We start from the raw sequence: 18,675 nt of genomic DNA, 5'->3' as shown, positions 1-18,675 counted from the left end.
AATGCATTCATTTTACGACTGAGTATTTATTTATTTTTTTCCATTTGTTTTTATTAGTTGGAGGCTAATTACTTTAATATCCCAACTTCTTTATCTATTCATCTACTGATGGACATCTAGGTTGCTTCCATAGTAGTTTTACATTTGTCTCTAGAATTGCAATTTGGATCTTCTGTGTAATGAGAGTTTGATCTTTTAAAATTTAGGAGAATGCAAAAATTAAGCACAACACCAACAAGCATGGCATCCATGTATGTAGATTTGTTGTTGTTCAGTTGCTCAGTCATGTCCAACTCTTTGAAACCCCATGGATAGCAGAATACCAGAATTCCCTGTCCTTCATTATTTCCCAGAGTTTGCTCAAACTCATGTCCATTGAGTTGATGACAAAGATGTTTCTGTATAATTTTTAATGTAAATTTAATGTTGAAAATTAAAGGATATTATATTACAGTGGAATTCTATTAAAAACTAAGTTGTTAAACAGTGATTTATTTAACAAATTTTATTAAATATGCAATAATGAACTGACACTTTGAACTTAATGAAATTTGAATACATGCAAAAGAATTGCTATGGCAAATCTGTTCTCAGAAGCTCTCACTTTAATCTATCATTTACATTTAATGATCCTCATCTTTACAAATAGCAGTTTTCTATTTAGATATTTTATAATTAACTTATCAGAATTTGCAAATATCACAAAAAAAATTTCATCATCTTCTAAGCATGAAGTCAAGTAACAGGCATTGCATCTATTTAAAGACTATGAAAGGATATTCTTTATTTGTTTATTGGGCTATAACTACTGAAATGCATTGTACACATCTCTTATCTTCCATTTTAATAGAGATATAATTGGCCTCTATCACTAAGATAGACATATGAACAGGAAATTTTAACAACAGTCTAGATAATTTTCTCAGGGCATGAAGAAATTGTACACTAATTTCATTTTAAAAAACACTTTAAAATTCTCTACAATTGATGTTAATATTATCCAGTTACATAAAAGTTAAATATATATTCATAGTGGCATGGGTGCAAATTCCAAGACAATATTATGTATATATTATTTACATAAACAGATGAAAGGATATATCTACACTGACATAGCTCTATAACCACATGTAAATGTTCAAAAAATTATTGGCAAGTAGATATGTTAGATCTCAGATATTTCATCAATTTTAATACTTTGTTAGCTTTTAATGCTGCTGCTTTTATCACAAATAATAAAATATTTTTAAACTACAAATACCTTATCAATACACTCAGATATCAAAACTCATAACAAAGTAAAAAAGATCAATTTCAAACAGATAACCTGTTGGACAACAGAAGCATAAACAGGGCCTCAACTGGAAAACAGATTTCCTGTTTTCTTCAGCTCTACTTACATACAATCATACAGAATATGTGACCATTGTTACATAGAATCTCCCAATGAGTTAAAAACTACCTTGATCCATATATATTTGTTGACTAATTTCTATTCATTTTTACATTTCTAGCTCCAAGCAACTTGTGCAAGTAAATCATTTCTATCTTTCACCAATTCATGATAGTGATGCCATTGCCATAAGCCCTGGCCACTAACATCTAGTAATTAACATTCTAAATTAAGATTTTTAAATGCAGATTGCATTTTAATTTACTATTGAGGAGAGCTTTATAAAATTTCTCATAGTTGCACACTGCAAAAGTAATTATTAATTAATAACTCATTATATCAAAATAATATGTCTCTTGAATTTCATTGTACTATGAATTTATTCTTTTTAGTTCTCTCTCAACCTTTTCTTATCATTTACATAACTCTATCCTACTCTTTCTTAACTCCTTCCCACTCTTGGCAAAAGTTTTCATAGGTAATTACAACTTGTTTTTAAAATGTTGAAACCATATTTACTCACTTAAACTAGATAGTTTTTAAATGTTTTGTGAATCAAATTTACATAGTGTATATTAAGACTTAAGGGTAGTTTTACCTAGAAGCAAAGAGATGAATTATTTGATTTTCTTATATTTCAATTTCTGATTTTACTGCAAAAACTGCAAAGGCTTTGAGGATAAAAATATGCATCCTATTCTTCAGGGAATTTGGAGGAAGATTTCTCAAAGCACACCATCTGTAACATGTATAGTGTTGAAACAACACACACACACACACTTTTAATTCTTTGAACAGTGGAAGCATATATTTATCCCTACAAATAATTTGAATAGACTAAGAAACTGTATAATAGTTTAAAAGACTCATGGAGTGCAACTCAAAGCTGAGAGTCACAGGTAAAGTCTTTTTTTTTTTTTTTCCTTTAAAAGAGGAAAACAAAACCAAAAACAAAATCTTTCCTACATTGTCCAAATCTACCTTTGGGTCTCTGAGGAACTCTGTCTTAATGTACTTAACTCATTCCATCAAATGTATTTAATTGTGATTTATGACTATAAAAAAAGCAACTTTGTCACTATACCTGGTAGAAAGACTCTGTGTGTGAGTGAATACATGCATCTTATGGGTTTTCTTTTCAAGATTATCAGTGAAATACAACCCTCAAATTTAAAAATCTTCATAAAACTTGAAGACCCCTAAGAACATGTCCTTGGACACCCTATGATCTGCAGACTGCAATTTCAGAGACACTACCCTATGTTAAGCCTATGACATTAAGATAGAAAACTTATGCTATAGCCAAATCATGGATGTATGTATGCTTGAAGAATGGGATATATAGTAACCCCTAATGATTTTGTTGGCACTGCATTTCTCCTGCATAGTCATATTTTTCACTTGGATATGAAGCACAACAGACTGTTACATAACAAAGGTGCTGCTGGGTATTTCATCACAATTATATTCATTGGTGTTAATCAGACCATATCTGAACATGTTGACTATATTATCCAAGGTTTGATCATGACCATATTAAGCAATTGTTATTTTACAGCTAATTTAATTCAGGTAACTTGATAACAATTTGCAAAAATACTCTCAAGGCTATTTAGAAAGTATAGCTTCACCTGTGAATTTTGAGAACACATATTGCTTTAATGTATTTTGCAGAGTGAGAAATCAGAGCAAAACTTTTTGCAAAGTAATCCTTTCCTCTCCAAGTCACTGCTCTCAAACGTTGCCAATATATAAGTGTATTACCACAAACACTTTAATTTATTCACTTAAAATGTATTTCTTAAGCATATATTTGCATATTATAGTGCTATTAATGTACTGTGTTCTGAACGTATCTTAATTTCAAAGTGGTCAAGAGAGTCAAAAGAACGGCATTTCTCAATAACATCTTTATTGCTTCTCTTTAAAGATGAGAGTTAGAAAATGGGCAATGGATGGCAAGAATGGTAAATTAAATAAAATTAAAATACTGTTTCCTGAAGAGAACATTAACATAATTTTGAATGCACTTAATACTTTTTATTAATATATTAATTTAATAGCATTAAAATTTAATTAATAAATAGAATCATATATTTTTAAGCTAGGTATTATGAAGATTGTGCCCTCATTTCACAGTTGAATAAACTCAGGGCCAGGCATGTAATATTTTTCTTTGTTTCACAAAAAATGCCTAATGTATATTATAAACACTTTGATGTCTAATTCACTTTATCCAATACTTAGCATATTATAAAACACAAAATCACTAAATAAGTGATTTTGAGGATGATATCAACTTAGATATCAACTAAAGGACTATCTTGACTATATCAGTTTGCTAGGGCTGCTATAACAACGTATCAAAAACTGGGTGGCTTAAACAGAAATTTATTGTTTTGCAGTTCTAAAGTCTAGATATCTGAAATCAAGGTGTTGGTAGGGTTGGTTGCTTATGAGGACAGTGAGGGAAGGATGGGTTGTAGGCCTCTCTCCTTGGCTTGTAAATGGCCATCTTCCTGTTTACATGGCATTCTCCCTTAGTACTGACTAATTGCTTCTCCCAATAACAAGATTAGATGCTGGCTTCCTTTATCAGCCCAAAAGGCCATCATTTCCTGTGCAGACCCTTACCCCTCTGTATCCCAATTCCTGGAATCTGTGAATATTTTATGCTCCATGGGAAAAGTGAATTAAAGTTGCAGAAGGAATTAAGGCTGATAATCAGTTGACCTTAAAGTAAAGAGATTATCCTAGATTATTTTAGTGGGCCTAGTGTAATCACAGTTATCTTTAAATCTGAAAGATGGAGGCAGAAGAATGTCAGAGTGATGCAATGTGAAGGATGTGATCAGTCATTGCTGACTTTGAAGATGAAAGAGGACCGCATGCTAAGAAATGTGGATAGCTCCTAGAAGCTAGAAAGGATAAGTAAATATATTCCTCCTTAAAACTTCCAGAAAAGAAAGCCCTGTTGACATCATGATTTTCACCCAGTGAGACCTGTTTCAGACCATTAACCACTAGAACTGTTAGATAATACATATGTAGTTTAAAGTCACTGTCTTTGCGGTAATTTATTACAGGAGCAAATAGAAAACTAATACAGTTCCTCTTGAAGATATTAGTGACAGTCACCCCAATAAAGCTATACTCTTCTGTAACACTGTTGACAAGTTAAGCAAGTAGGGTAAATAACATGTCAATAGTAAAGTCATTACTATCAACAAAGTAAATGGATTTTTTCAGACTTTTAACAATTTTATCCATCACATAGGTGTAGCTATCTTCTCAATGAGATAATGCTGACTCTAGAATGGAGCAAAACTGATGCATATTAAACAGACAATACTTTGATTATATATCACTTAACACATGTGAAAATGGACAAAAGGAAGTTCACTTTTTTCTATGATTATCAGCTCTTAAAAGTTTAGGTTGTACAGGAATTCATATTTCACTTTAGACTTTGACATGCATGGGAATCACCCAGGGATCTTATTAAAATGCAGATTCTGATTCAGTAGGTCTTGGGTGGAGCCAGAGGTTCAGCAATATTCTAAGAAGTTTCCAAGTGATGCCCATGCTACTATTCCATGGAACACACTTTGAATAGCAAGGATTTAATAGACACAGAAGCACTAAACCCTACCAGAAAAGTAAACTGGCTCCAAATGACAATGAACACTGAGTTCTGTCTACATTAAGCACTCCTAGTTGGGAAAAAAAAAAACAACTCAAACTGATCTTTAGCATCTGTTAAGTATTCACTGGAGATAAGAGTGAGCCTCTAAGTTCTAATTAAAATGCTTGACTGATTATTTTCATAACACATGCATATTAAAATTTTAATACCTTCATGTTGTCTTAGAATAGTGAGGATGATTCAGGGCTGAACATTCTATACCTAATGTAATACTGCCCATTAATGTAGAATATATTTCTTCTACCACATTTTACAATTACTTAGATCTTTTCCAATTGTTTCTCTGTTGAGGTGATTTCAACACAACAAGCAATCAGTTTCTGAATGGGAAAAGCTACTCAGAGAATGAGTCTCAGATAATTACTGTCCTAATTGGCATAGCTATTTCATCCATTTCATACTGTGGAGAAAGGGAAATATATTCCCAACTGAATTCAGAGTTCCAGAGAATAGCAAGGAGAGATTAGACAGCCTTCTCAAGTGAGCAATGCAAGAAAGAAAAGAATACAATAAAATAGGAAAGACTAGAGATCTCTTTAAGAAAACCGGAGATACCAAGGAAACATTTCATGCAAAGCTAGGCACAATAAGGGACAAAAATGCAAGGACCTAACAGCAACAGAAGAGATTAAGAAAAGGTGGCAAGAACACACAGAAGAACTGTACAAAAAAAAGATCTGCATGACCCAGATAACCATGATGATGTGGTCACTCACCAAGAGCCAGACATGCTGGACTGTGAAGTCAGGGGGCACTTAGGAACCTTTACTACAAACAAAGCCAGTGGAGGTGATGGAATTCCAGCTGAGCTATTTCAAATCCTAAAAGATGATGCTGTTATAGTGCTGCACTCATTATGCCAGCAAATTTGGAAAACGTGCAGTGGCCACAGGCCTGGAAAAACTTAGTTTTCATTCCAATCCCAAAGAAAGGCAATGACAAAGAGTATTCAAATTACCATATAATTGCACTCATTTCACAAGTCATCAAGGTAATGGTCAAAATCCTTCAAGCTAGGTTTCAGCAGTACATGAACTGTGAACTTCCAGATGTACAAGCTCGATTTAGAAAAGGCAGAGGAACCAGAGATCAAATTGTCAACATACACTGGATCATAGAAAAAGCAAGGGATTTCCAACAACAACAACAAAAACAATCTACTTCTGCTTCATTGACTACACTAGAGTCTTTGACTGTGTGGATCACAACAAACTGCAGAATATTCTTAATGAGATGGGAACACCAAACCACATTACCTGCCTCCTTGAGAAACTTGTATGCAGGTCAAGAAGCAACAGTTAAAACTGGACATGAAAAAATGAACTGGTTCAAAATTGGGAAAACAGTACATCAAGGGTGTATACTGTCACCTTGCTTATTTAACTGATGTGCAGGGTACATCATGCAAAATGCGAGGCTGGATAAAGAGCAAGCTGGAATTGAGATTGTGGGGAGAAATATCAACAACTTAGATATGCAGATGATATCACTTTAATGGCAGAAAGTGAAGAAGAACTAAAAAGCCCCTTGATGAAGGTGAAAGAGAAAAGTGAAAAAGCTGGCTTAAAACTCAACAATCAAAAAATGAAGATCATGGCACCCATCACTTCATGGCAAATAGATGGGAAAAATGTGGAAACGGTGTCAGATTTAATTTTCCTGGGCTCCAAAATCAATTCAGATAGTGACTGCAACCACAGAATTAAAAGACACTTGCTCCTTGGAAAAATAACTATGACAAATCTAGACACTGTATCAAAAATCAGCGACATCACTTTCCTGACAAAGGTCTGTATATCAAAGCTATGGTTTTTCCAGTAGTCATGTATGAATGTGAGACAAAGAAGACTGAGCACCAAAGAATTAATGCTTTCAAGCTGTGGTGCTGTATAAGACTCTTGAGATTTCCTTGGACAACAAGGAGATCAGACCAGTCAATCCTAAAGGAAATCAATCCTGAATATTCATTGGAAGGAATGGTGCTGAAGCTGAAGCTCCAATATTTTGGCACCTGTTGTGAAGAGCTGACTCATTGAAAAATACCCTGCTGCTGGGAAAGACTGAGGGCAAGAGGAGAAGGGAGCGAAAGAGGATGAGATGATTACATGGCATCACTGACTCAACGGACGTGAGTTTAAGCAAACTCCAGGAGATAGTGAAGGACAGGGAAGTCTGGTGTGTTGCAGTCCATGGGACTGCAAATAGTCAGACATGACTTAGCGACTAAACAACAACAAATTTCATCCATAAAAGACACAATAGGTAGACCAAGCTAACCAAATAAGAAAGTATAATATATAAAGCAATGTATTACTGTAGGAGAAAACACCTCTATCCGTCCTTTCACAAAACTCAGTGAAGAAATACTTTCACCACTGCTCGGTACTTGACAGTAGGAAAAATAATGTATGGGCCTATATGCCTTCTGCCATTGAAGCCACTGGAGTCAAAACAAAGATCCCTTCTCCTAAAACTCAGCCTATCTGTTAAAAAAGTTTCATTTCCACTGAGAGAGAAAGGAATATGTCAAAGGCATTACAGAATCATAAAGAGAGGTAAGTTTGGAGAAATTTTACACACAATGTTTAAAAACAATAAATGAAGTTTGGCCTCACTCTAGCTCTCCAATCTAGGACCTAGTAGTTAAGAGTGAAGCCTCTAGAATGATGCTTGCTTTGAAATACTGGCTCTGCCACTTACTACTTGTATGATTTTGGGCAAGCACCATACACAAATGCTTGTCTACTTGAGAAAAGTGCCTACATAGGGCATGTAATTTACATGTTTCCATGGATGTATTAAGAACCTTAAAGTAAATTTCCCCCAATTCCAAGGGAAGAACAGCTAAGAAAATATTTTCCTTAATTTTTGCCTCTCTACAAAATAACACATTTAAAGAGTCTAAGGATCAACCCAATTGGAGATAAATCTCATGAAAAATGATAGATCAAGAAGGTAAGACATCTGCTGTTGTAAATTTCTTTACAGATGTCAAATGTAAATTATAGCATTTGATTGGCATAAAATAGCATTTGACTGACACAGTATAATGTTAATTGTTCAGCTGCTATGTACCTGGATTGCTGGTTAATCCAGGCAATTTAGCTACTTGTTGGCACAAAAATGATTCCATTTGCATAGACAGGTTTCAGTTTATTGTCTTGAAATTTTATAGAGGCTAGAAAGGTCACAGTTGTCAGTGACAGTTTCTGAATATACTAACCTCCCCAGTTCCCTTTGTATGCAGAACATATATCTCTAGAATTTTCATAGTTTACTTCGAAATCACTATGCTAGATATAGTGTATTCAGACACCGCTAGTTTTATGTTTATCAGACTCTACAGTAAAATCAAAATCAACAATTCAAATATTTTTATCCTGTTGGGGATCACAAAAATACATAAAAACATAAAAAAATACATTACTACAAAAAACATAATTCCCTCTGGGAGTACAATTTTAAAAGCAAAATTAATTAAATACTTTAAAAAATATTCATAGTTTACTTCACAATAGTTTTCAAGTTTACAGGTTATAATAATTCCCTTTGTACTGCTTTTCATGCATGTTCCTCAACCTCAAACCTTGATACGATATTGAGATGGTGCCTCAAAGTGAAGCAGCAAAGTAAAATCTATAGAAAGCCTCTGTATTAAACCACAGTCACTTTCATTCAAATAAAATTGAAGTCCATGAAACAATGCAATTTGAAGCCCAAGGAGTAGGAAAGGGACAGTTGAAACGTTATAAAATAGAAATTAGGGAAACCATCACAATGATTAGCTCTGATTCAAGATGAAAACTGTCAGTGACAGTCAATGTAAAGCAGCAAATGCAAGACATCTTGCAATAAAAAAGAGTGAATAATTGGTATATTTAAAAGAAATGCATAAAGCAATGTTACCAAAGAGAAACACAGAAATAGGAAAATGTCTTAGTATTTTTCAAACTGAGAAAATTACAGACAGAACTACTTCTGGGATAATGTTCCTTTGGTCTTATGAGGACAAAATATATTCACAGGCCACCCAACATATAGAGATGTCTGTATTGCATTTTCTTTGACTCATATTCAGGTTTATTCAGTCACTGGAGGGTTCCTTGCTTGACCAATGATGAATAAGTTTCCATGTACATACAGTTCTTTATAACTATATTACTTCATTTCCAAAGAAATTGGAAAACAAAGACCATATAGCAATAGATATTTCAAATAGTCATCCAGGTGCCTTGGATAAAGAAATACATGGTAGATGGCATGGTACCAACTCTTAAGAACATATTTAAAATCCAGTTGAGGAACCTGGTCTAACACATATACACACACAAAATTAAAGCAGGCTATAAGAAAAGTGGCAAATGTAAGAACTGACATAGGAGTTCTAGAAAAGGTGAGCTTAATAAGAGTTGGATTATACTTAGGAGGTACTTATAAGAGGTGTAACTTAAGTTGAGCTTTCAAAGCGGGTAAAATTTGATTAGACAGAGAGAGCATCCTAGGTGAAGGGAGTGGTAATGGTACAAGGAGCAAAATTCTGTAGGTAGATTGTTCAGGGCTCATTAGGGAGAGTAATGCACTGAGAAATAAAGATAATATTCCTGTGGTACAATTAAGTGAGATTAGGAAGCTCTTTGCAATCCAAGTATATCTGGGCTTTGAACAATAGAAAATAAGGAGCCAATAATATTTTGGTGAAGAAAAATGATTTGTTGAAGGAAGTGCTTAAGTCATTAGCCTGTCAGGATGAATTAGAAGGCCGGGTAGGAGGCTCCTGGAATGACTGAATGGATAGTGATGCGAGTTTCGACTGCAAAATAAGGGGAAAATGGTAGAAGAGGCTTTCAAAGGAAAACTCACCAGGACTTGATAACCCCTTAACTATGAGAAATGGGGAAAAATCCAGATTTCTTTGTAAAATAGTTAGGAGTTCATGATCTGACCGTGGAGCAGAAGTATTAACACTACTATACAGTTTATCCACCAAGGACAGAACAAAGGCAGATAGGCAGGATTGTTCCTCATGTTTGCTGAGTAATATAGTCCCTCCCAAAGAAGGGAAGTTGGACAAGTGTCTCTCAAAATAAGATTTGACCTTGGCTCTAACAGTGGCACAGAGGAAGAAGGGAAAAGGATTTAGCACCAAGCCTGAAACAGAGACCAAAGCTTTATAAGAGACTTTTTCAAGAAGGAAAAAGGAGACAGGTAAGGATTTTTGTTTATATTTTTAGTATCTCCAAACAGTTTAAGTATCAAACATTACTGAGTGGCACACCTAATCAGAGTTCCTTGAAGACTAAAAGTTTGATTCACTTGAATAATTAGTGTTTTCTCCAAATGGTTTCTCATCTCAGTAATTTCTATTCCAAACTCCTCTCCGAGTTCTTTCCATTATTCTAAATCCGATTAGTGAAGATTAAGAATTTGCCGTCCTAAAATTCTCAGGCCCACTTGGGGCTGGATATGCTCTTACAAAGTAACTGATAGATTCTTTCCATCAATTAGCACTTGAAACATTACAAGGCCAATTTACCAACCCTTCCCAAATTCTGCTCAGACAGACCTCAGCCCCACCCCCTCCAGATAAAGAAAAAAGCGCATGCGCAAATTCTAAGCCTATTCTCCTAGCCAGGAACTCCTCACCCACCCACACCCCCGCTCCCGCCCCACAAAGGTGGTTATTGCGCAGGCGCAGCACCTTCTGCGCGTTTGAGTAGGGCTGTGCGAAATCTACAGTCCAGTGAAATCTAGAAGTGGTAGAATTCACCTCTTTCCTTTCTTCCGAGACAGAGGCGCCACTTCCTCTTACTCTGGGGCCAGAAGCGCGTCCCAAATGTCGCCCTCTCTCGGAGCAAGATCCTTCGCTTTCTGCCAGTGTCTACTGTATCCCTTTCATCAGCTCTTTTTTAACCTCATGCTGCCTCTAGGCTTCACTCGGAGGGCAGAAGCAGTTGGTTTCCCAAAAGCCGCACCAGTCTGTTGGCAGCCTTTTTAGGCCGCTGAACCTCCGTGCCTGGCACTGGGCAGAGCATTAGCTCGGCGCCTTGTTCGCCCTCCTTCACCTTTCACACCCACACATGCAGGGTGCTTACCTCGGGCGTGGTGCGGTCACAGGAAGGAAAGAAGATCCCAGATCAAGGCAGTTCTGGGGCAGGCGTATTCAGCGAGATTTTTCCTGGGTCTTCACTGCCTCCTCAGACAATGAAATCAGCGTGTCCGATCATCAATTCTCATCATGATCGTGACGTCACAAAAGACAGCGGCCAATGGGAGCCCGAGATCAGCTCTGGACAGTCCCTGGCCTCAGCCCAGAACCCAAGAGTGGGTAGGGGGGAGGAGAGATAGCTGCCTGCAATGGGGCTGCCTCTCCCCGCACAAATCAGCTACATCCGAAGCCAAGTCTCTCAGTACCTCTCGCTTCCTGAGTAGAAGTGAACGCCCAGCATCCCTGTGACTATACTAGTTATATGCCAGCCATTTGAGCAGGTCCTGCCTGGTCTTCCAAGTTGAGATTCGCTTGCAGCAGAATTGTTGCACGCTGCCAAAATCAAGTGATCACATACAGAAATATATATATTCTTTGTGGTCAGTGTTCAATTGACAAATGTATTGAACATTCAGAAAAATATTACCGAAATCAAGGTGTCCACTGAGCCTTTAGAGTTTGTGTATTGTTAAAACAAGCCCAAGAGTGAGTGTATTGGTTAATGTCTCCTGTTGAGTCTGACAACTGAAGAAATTAAAATTATCGTTTCTGTTCACCTAACCTTAATATCTGTTTTGTTGAAAGTTTGAGTAATCACCATTATATCATAACAGGAAAAAAAAAAACCCTCAAGCTATATGTTACCTTAGTTAACACACTTGATACACTCCCAAAATATGCTGAGTGATATTGCCACTAGAGATACAGAATTCACTGATCTTCTGCCATTATAGAACTTACCATTCATAGATACAGTATGACTAGCACACATTAAGCTTTCACAACAATACAATAAAGTACATGACCATGTTGTTCAGTCATAAAGGACAAACAAGAGTTACATCATTTAATGACTGAAAGGATCAGTGAGGTGAGGATAGTTGTGGAAGCATTCTGTGTTGTATTGAACAGTGAGCTGATTGTTGAACGGGGGATAAGAAAGGATGGAAAACATTGTCTTAAAGGGGAAGAAATAGGCAAAAGTAGGAAAATATATGTGTATATATAAATATAAATATATGAATATATATATACACATACATATATATACATATACAGGAGGTCCATGATGAAATCAGCCTCACAAACAGAGGGCATATTTTGGGAACCAGTGGGAGATAAGGTAGATTGATATTAAAGCCTTTGAATGTAGGCAGAGAACTTCGATCTTATTAAAAGCTACCAAGGGCCTTAGGGCAAGATACCTCAAACTTTTACAGTCAATCTATAGAGCAGTTTAAGTGTTTCTTACAACAAAAGTCAGATCATGACCAGCTCCAGATTATCCAATGGCTTCCATTCACATATGCTACAAAATACAAATTAACCCCAATGTCTTAAATGATCTGGCTTTTCTCATCTCTCTGGCCTTCTTTCCTGTCACTCTACCACTAACTCACTTGCCAGTCACACAGCGTTTTCTTCATTTCTCAAACAAATTAAGCTCCTGACCTCATCAAGGCCCTTGTACTATTGTTCCCTCTGATCTTTTTAGGACTTGGTCCCTTACTTGATTCACATCTCTGCTCAAATGTAACCTTTTTAAAATGCATTAATTACATGTAACTTCTTTCAAAGTAATTTCTTTAAAATTTAAAGAGGTTACACAACCATATTTCAAATTTCGATCTTTTCCACACTCCCTATACCTACATACCTATACTCCTTCCTTTTTAAATTTTTCCTTATAGCACTTATTGCTAATATACTCTATATATTTTAGTTATTGCAAATATAGGCTTCACAAGGGTGAGCTTCTATGTCTGTTTTATTATTATATCCATGGCATCTAGAAGGGTCCTGGACACAAAGTAGACAAATCAATAAGCAGCTTTTGAAAGAATGACAGAAAGATTTTTCAAGTGATCTGTCAGTCATCATTTTGCTGTTTGAATCAGATTGGGGGTAGGCTGTTGTGACAGAGATCAGTTAGGTAGTTGTAGTAGTAATCCAGGTTCTGGATTACTTGAGTCTAGATCAGGATGTTAAGAGCATAAATGAAGAGAAATAATTGAGGTTGAGATATTTTAAATAATGAATAATAAGAGTGGAAGTGGAGAATTTACAGATGAGCTACCTATGATGAGTTAATATGTTCATTAAGTACCTACTGCAAACCTTGAACTGAAGTGATTTGAAAGAAAAGTGGCAGCTTCCTTACCCTTGAAAAATTTATAAACCAGAGTACAAAAAGAGGTAATTTTTTTGTAGTTGATCATTCTTCTTTTCCCCTCACACTTAATATCCAAGACATCAGTAAATTCTGTATGCTGTACCTTCAAAATATGCTCCAAATATGAGCACACTTTACTTCCTCTTTTCCTACTATACCAAATACACTATCACTTCTAACTTGAATAGAGAAAATACAAAAGCATCTTACATGATTTCCTATGATCTTCTATTGTCCTTCTTTAATACTTTCTCTTAACATCAGTTAAAACATTCTTTACAAAGTTGAATCAGATCATATCATTTCCCAGTTTAAAACCCTCCAAATGTTTTCCATTAGAGTAAAAATAAAGTTCTAAATCATTGTTACTACTTAACTGTCACCACTTTTTTCTGCCTTAGTTCACTATGTTGTAACTAAGCCTTTGACTCCATCACACCTCTTTCTGGGAAGCCTGTTCTGGCTTTATATATGTCACATTTGTGCCTTCTTGGAAAACTCTTTCCTCAGATCTCCACATAGCACATTTCTTCACCCAGATTGTCTGCTAAAATTTGCCTCCTCAGATGTATCTTCAGGGACCAATATACTTAAAATACTATCCCCAAATCAGTCTGTCTCCTCTATCCTCCTGTTGTGCTTTATTTATTTTTTAACATCACTATAAGAAATCATGTAATTTGTTTATATGCTTATTCTGTTCTTCCCCAAGAGGGTAGGGATTTTATCTTTTTTATTTACTGTTATAGCACCAGTACCTAGAATGACACCTGGCATGTAGTAAGCATTCAATAAGCCTTTTTGAATGAGTGGATATAGGAAAGTATAGATTGTGTGATGCAATCTAGGCAAAAGTAATAAACATTCAGAAATCAGAGATGTTTCTAGTATCATGACTTATGCATCTGTACCTACTCTGTTCACAATATATTAATTAAATGTTTATTGAATTTTTATGTGAAAGCAATAGAGGAAGAATATTTAAAGCATGTATATTAACCAAGATTTCAAAGATCTCAAAAGACTCAACATAACAAATGGAACAAGACCAAGTTTGACAGGTATCAACAGTCAGTATTTCATTTATGTTTGTGAAAATCAGTTACAAAAGTAAATGATGGGCAATAAATATTTAAGGTGGGAAATGCTTTATTTCAAAATTTTATAAATTGAATATTTTCTAGTATACCAATGATCTTAAGCAAGATAATTGAGACAAACTGCATTATGAAAAAACATATAAAGCAAGAAAGGTACTAAGGTATCCTGTACCTTGATCAGACCACATTTACTCTGTTCAGTTGATTGCTTCTTATTTTAAAAGAAATATTCACAGATGGCTGCTTCTAGATAAGAGAAATCAAGAATGATGAGGCACCTAAAAAAATATTATATGAGGCAAGCAAGGCTCCAGAAGTTGAGGTTGCTTAATTTAAAGATAGCAAGATCTGGAGAGAACATATCTTCAAATATTTGAAAGACTACTGATAGACAGAATGTCTGAAGAACTACAGATGAAGGTTTGTGACATTGTATAGGAGGCAGAGATCAAGACCATCCACAAGAAAAAGAAATGCAAAAAGGCAAAATGGTTTGAGGAGGCCTTACAAATAGTTGATGAAAGAAGAGACACCAAAGGCAAAGGAGAAAAGGAAAAATATACCCATTTGAATGCAGAGTTCCAAAGAACAGCAAGGAGAGATAAGAAAGCCTTATTACGTGATCAATGCAAAGAAATAGAGGAAAGCAATAGAATGGGAAACACTAGGGGTCTCTTCAAGAAATGTAGACACATGCACCCCAATGTTCATCGCAGCACTGTATATAATAGCCAGGGCATGGAAGCAACCTAGATGCCCATCAGCAAACGAATGGATAAGGAAGCTATGGTACATATACATAATGGAATATTACTTAGCCATTAAAAAGAATTCACTTGAATCAGTTCTAATGAGATGGATGAAACTGGAGCCCATTATACAGAGTGAAGTAAGCCAGAAAGATAAACACCAATACAGTATACTAATGCGTATATATGGAATTTAAATAGATGGTAACAACAACACTATATGCAAAACAAAAAGAGACACAGATGTACAGAACAGACTTTTGGACTCTGTGGGAGAAGGCAAGGGTGGCATGTTCTGAGAGAATAGCACTGAAACAAGTATACTATCAAGGGTGAAACAGATCACCAGCCCAGGTTGGATGCATGAGACAAGTGCTCAGGGCTAGTGCACTGGGAAGACCCAGAGGGATGGGATGGGGAGGGAGGTAGGAGGGGGGGGGTCGGGATGGGGAACACATGTAAATCCATGGCTGATTCATGTCAATGTATGGCAAAAACCACTACAATATTGTAAAGTAATTAGCCTCCAACTAATAAAAATAAATGAAAAAAAAAATAAAAAAAAATAAAACTCAACATTCAGAAAACTAAGATCATGGCTTCTGGTCCCATCACTTCATAACAAATAGATGGGGAAATAATGGAAACAGTAAGAGACTTTATTTTCTTGGTCTCCAGAATCACTGCAGATGGTTACTGCAGCCATGAAATTAAAGACACTTGCTTCTTGAAAGAAAAGCTATGACCAACCTAGACAGCATATTACAAAGCAGAGACATTACTTTTCCAACAAATATCCATCTAATCAAAGCTATGGTTTTCCCAGTAGTCATGTATGGACGTGAGAGTTAGACTATGAAGAAAGTTGAGTGCCAAAGAACTGATGCTTTTTGAACTGTGGTGTTGGAGAAGACTCTTGAGAGTCCCTTGGACTGCAAGGAGATACAACCAGTCCACCCTAAAGGAGATCAATCCTGAATATTCATCAGAAGGACTGTTGCTGAAACTGAAACTCCAATACTTTGGCCACCTGATGCAAAGAACTGAGTCATTGGAAAAGACCCTGATGCTGGGAAAGATTGAAGGTGGGAGGAGAAGGAGACGACAGAGGATGAGATGGTTGGATGGCATAACTGACTTGATGGACATCAGTTTGAGCAAGTTCCAGAAGTTGGTGAGAGGCAGGGAAGCCTGGCATGCTGCAGTCCATGGGGTCACAAAAAGTCGAATACGACTGAGTGACTGAACTTAAGTGAACTACACTGGGGAAAAGACACATGTGACTTATTGTGTGGTTCTCCAGAATGCAAAACCAAGACTAAAAAGATAACTAACTGTAGAAGACAGGAAGAATAAAAGAAAAGCAGGCCCCGGCAAGGGCTGCAAAAGAAATGTATAATTCTTGATAAACTGGTTGCTATAAGGCATGAGACTCTTGGAACAAGTCCAGAGGAAACAGTCCAGAGGAAAATCGACCCCAGACACTGATTTGTTATTGATTACTGTTTCCTACTTACTCAATGGTTAATGATCATTTTGTTCTTTGGCCCTGAAGGCCACATGTGTTATAGTTTGAAAGTGAAGTCACTCAGTCGTGTCCGACTCTTTGCGACCCCATGGACTGTACCAGGCTCCTCCTCCCGTGGAATTTTCCAGGCAAGAATACTGGAGTGGGTTGCCATTTCCTTCTCCAGGAGATCTTCCCAACCCAGGGATTGAACCTGGGTCTCCTGCATTGTGGGCAGATGCTTTACCATCTGAGCCACCAGGGAAGTCGTGTTATAGTTTAACTCCCTGCATATTCTTTCATTCACGGCTGAAAGTATAATAAAGCTGGCTTGGATTCAGTTTTGGCACCTTCACCTTGAAGTGGTGTTGGTCCCCTGATCCTCGCTTTTCTCTGAATTCTTACTTCTTGTTTCTCATTCTCTCGCCGTATCGCACTTTCAGAAACCCTGCTTGTCGAGCCGGTCTCGACAACTTACATGGAGGCAATTTTCAGCTTAACATTCAAAAATGATAGGGACTGCTTTGTAAAGTCAAAGGTCTCAATCATTGTGAATATACTTGCATAGTGAATATCAGTCAGGAATGAAGAATAATCTGTAATGAGTGACTACTAAAGTTCATTCCAACATAGACTTCACTGACTTTTGGATCATGTCATATAGGGATTAAGAAAATATCTTAAAGGTAGATTTGGTCCTTTAAGATTTGGTTTAGTGGAATCGAATGGGAAGCAAGCTCTAGATTGGAATACCACTAATAAAAGGCAAATAATCTACTATTCTTCAATAGGTAGCATCTTTTGACAGAAAACAGCAAAATTCTCTAAAGCAATTATCCTTCAATAATGAACAAATTAATTAAAACAACATTTTATTGGGCATTTTGGTCAGTATAGCGTTGCACACACCAAAGAAAATGCTTTTAACTTTCATTTTTCATGTTTCAATTCGTGTTTCATGTAAGCAATTCATCTGACAATTTGTTTTAATGAAAGCAACCATTTATTGATACATGTGAAGCCTGCCTATTTAAGCCCAGAACACAGCTCTAAACAATATGACTTGCTAGGTTAGAAGAACTAATGTCTAAGCTGTTTAAAATCAGGTTAATTTTTTTCTGATTGAGCTGCTTATCATTAATTTGAAGCTCAATGCTTTGTTTCTAGATTACTTAAGCTCTTTGTCTCTTTCACTTTTTGCTGTGCAACTTTTAGGCATTTTGTAGCTTATGGGCATCGCCAATCAAAGTTGTACACCAAAAATTGATGAGAACATTAATATTAAGTGTTGTCCTTTTAAACTCTCTTAATTCAAAGCATGAAGGAAATAACTTAAAAAAGAAAGTGAAATATTAAATTTATCGGTTCTCAATGGATTTCAATTATCTAAGAGTCTTATTCTTAGTATTTTGGTTAAAGAGATGCCCTTTGAAGGAACTTCTCTCACCTTACTGTGGGGGCAGGTCAAAGTACATTTAAGAGGAAAGAATTCTCTGATGCAAACATTTAGTGGAAAACCCTTGAGAATCATTAGCATATACTGTGCTATAATGATTCTGTAAATGACTTCTGCAGAATACTAAATTTCTACTTTATATTTTACATATTAAAGTACTTCATATTATAGAAAAGGTATTAATGAAACTTGTTCACTTAGCAATTTTCCAAAATGAATCTGATTTCTGAGTTACACTGTGGTTTTTGAGATGTGACATATTACTAATATTCCCGTTTGTTTCTACTTAAACTGAATATATTTTCCCTGTATCATCACCTGGGACCTTTTAGAAAGGCAATTTTGGGGGTTCTTTGTACAGATTCAGAAACTCTGAGAGTCGGGCC

General features: G+C 36.1%; 1 protein-coding gene and 1 non-coding gene across 2 annotated transcripts in view; both read right to left on the bottom strand.

Moving 5' to 3' along the window:
- Positions 1-11,305, bottom strand: part of HDX (highly divergent homeobox) — a 210,798-nt gene extending 199,493 nt beyond the window's left edge. The window contains exon 1 of the mRNA XM_043897524.1: positions 11,192-11,305. The gene's annotated coding sequence lies outside the window, so the exon portion shown is untranslated. The remainder of the gene's footprint in view (positions 1-11,191) is intronic.
- A 5,721-nt stretch (positions 11,306-17,026) lies between these two features.
- On the bottom strand, positions 17,027-17,098 carry TRNAC-ACA. The gene has a single exon. It is a non-coding gene; the product is annotated as a tRNA-Cys (tRNA).
- Positions 17,099-18,675: the final 1,577 nt, after the last annotated feature.

This window comes from Cervus elaphus, chromosome X, assembly GCF_910594005.1.
Source record: "Cervus elaphus chromosome X, mCerEla1.1, whole genome shotgun sequence".
In the NCBI taxonomy this organism is placed as follows: Eukaryota; Metazoa; Chordata; class Mammalia; order Artiodactyla; family Cervidae; genus Cervus; species Cervus elaphus.
This window is presented reverse-complemented; position numbering and strand designations above follow the sequence as displayed.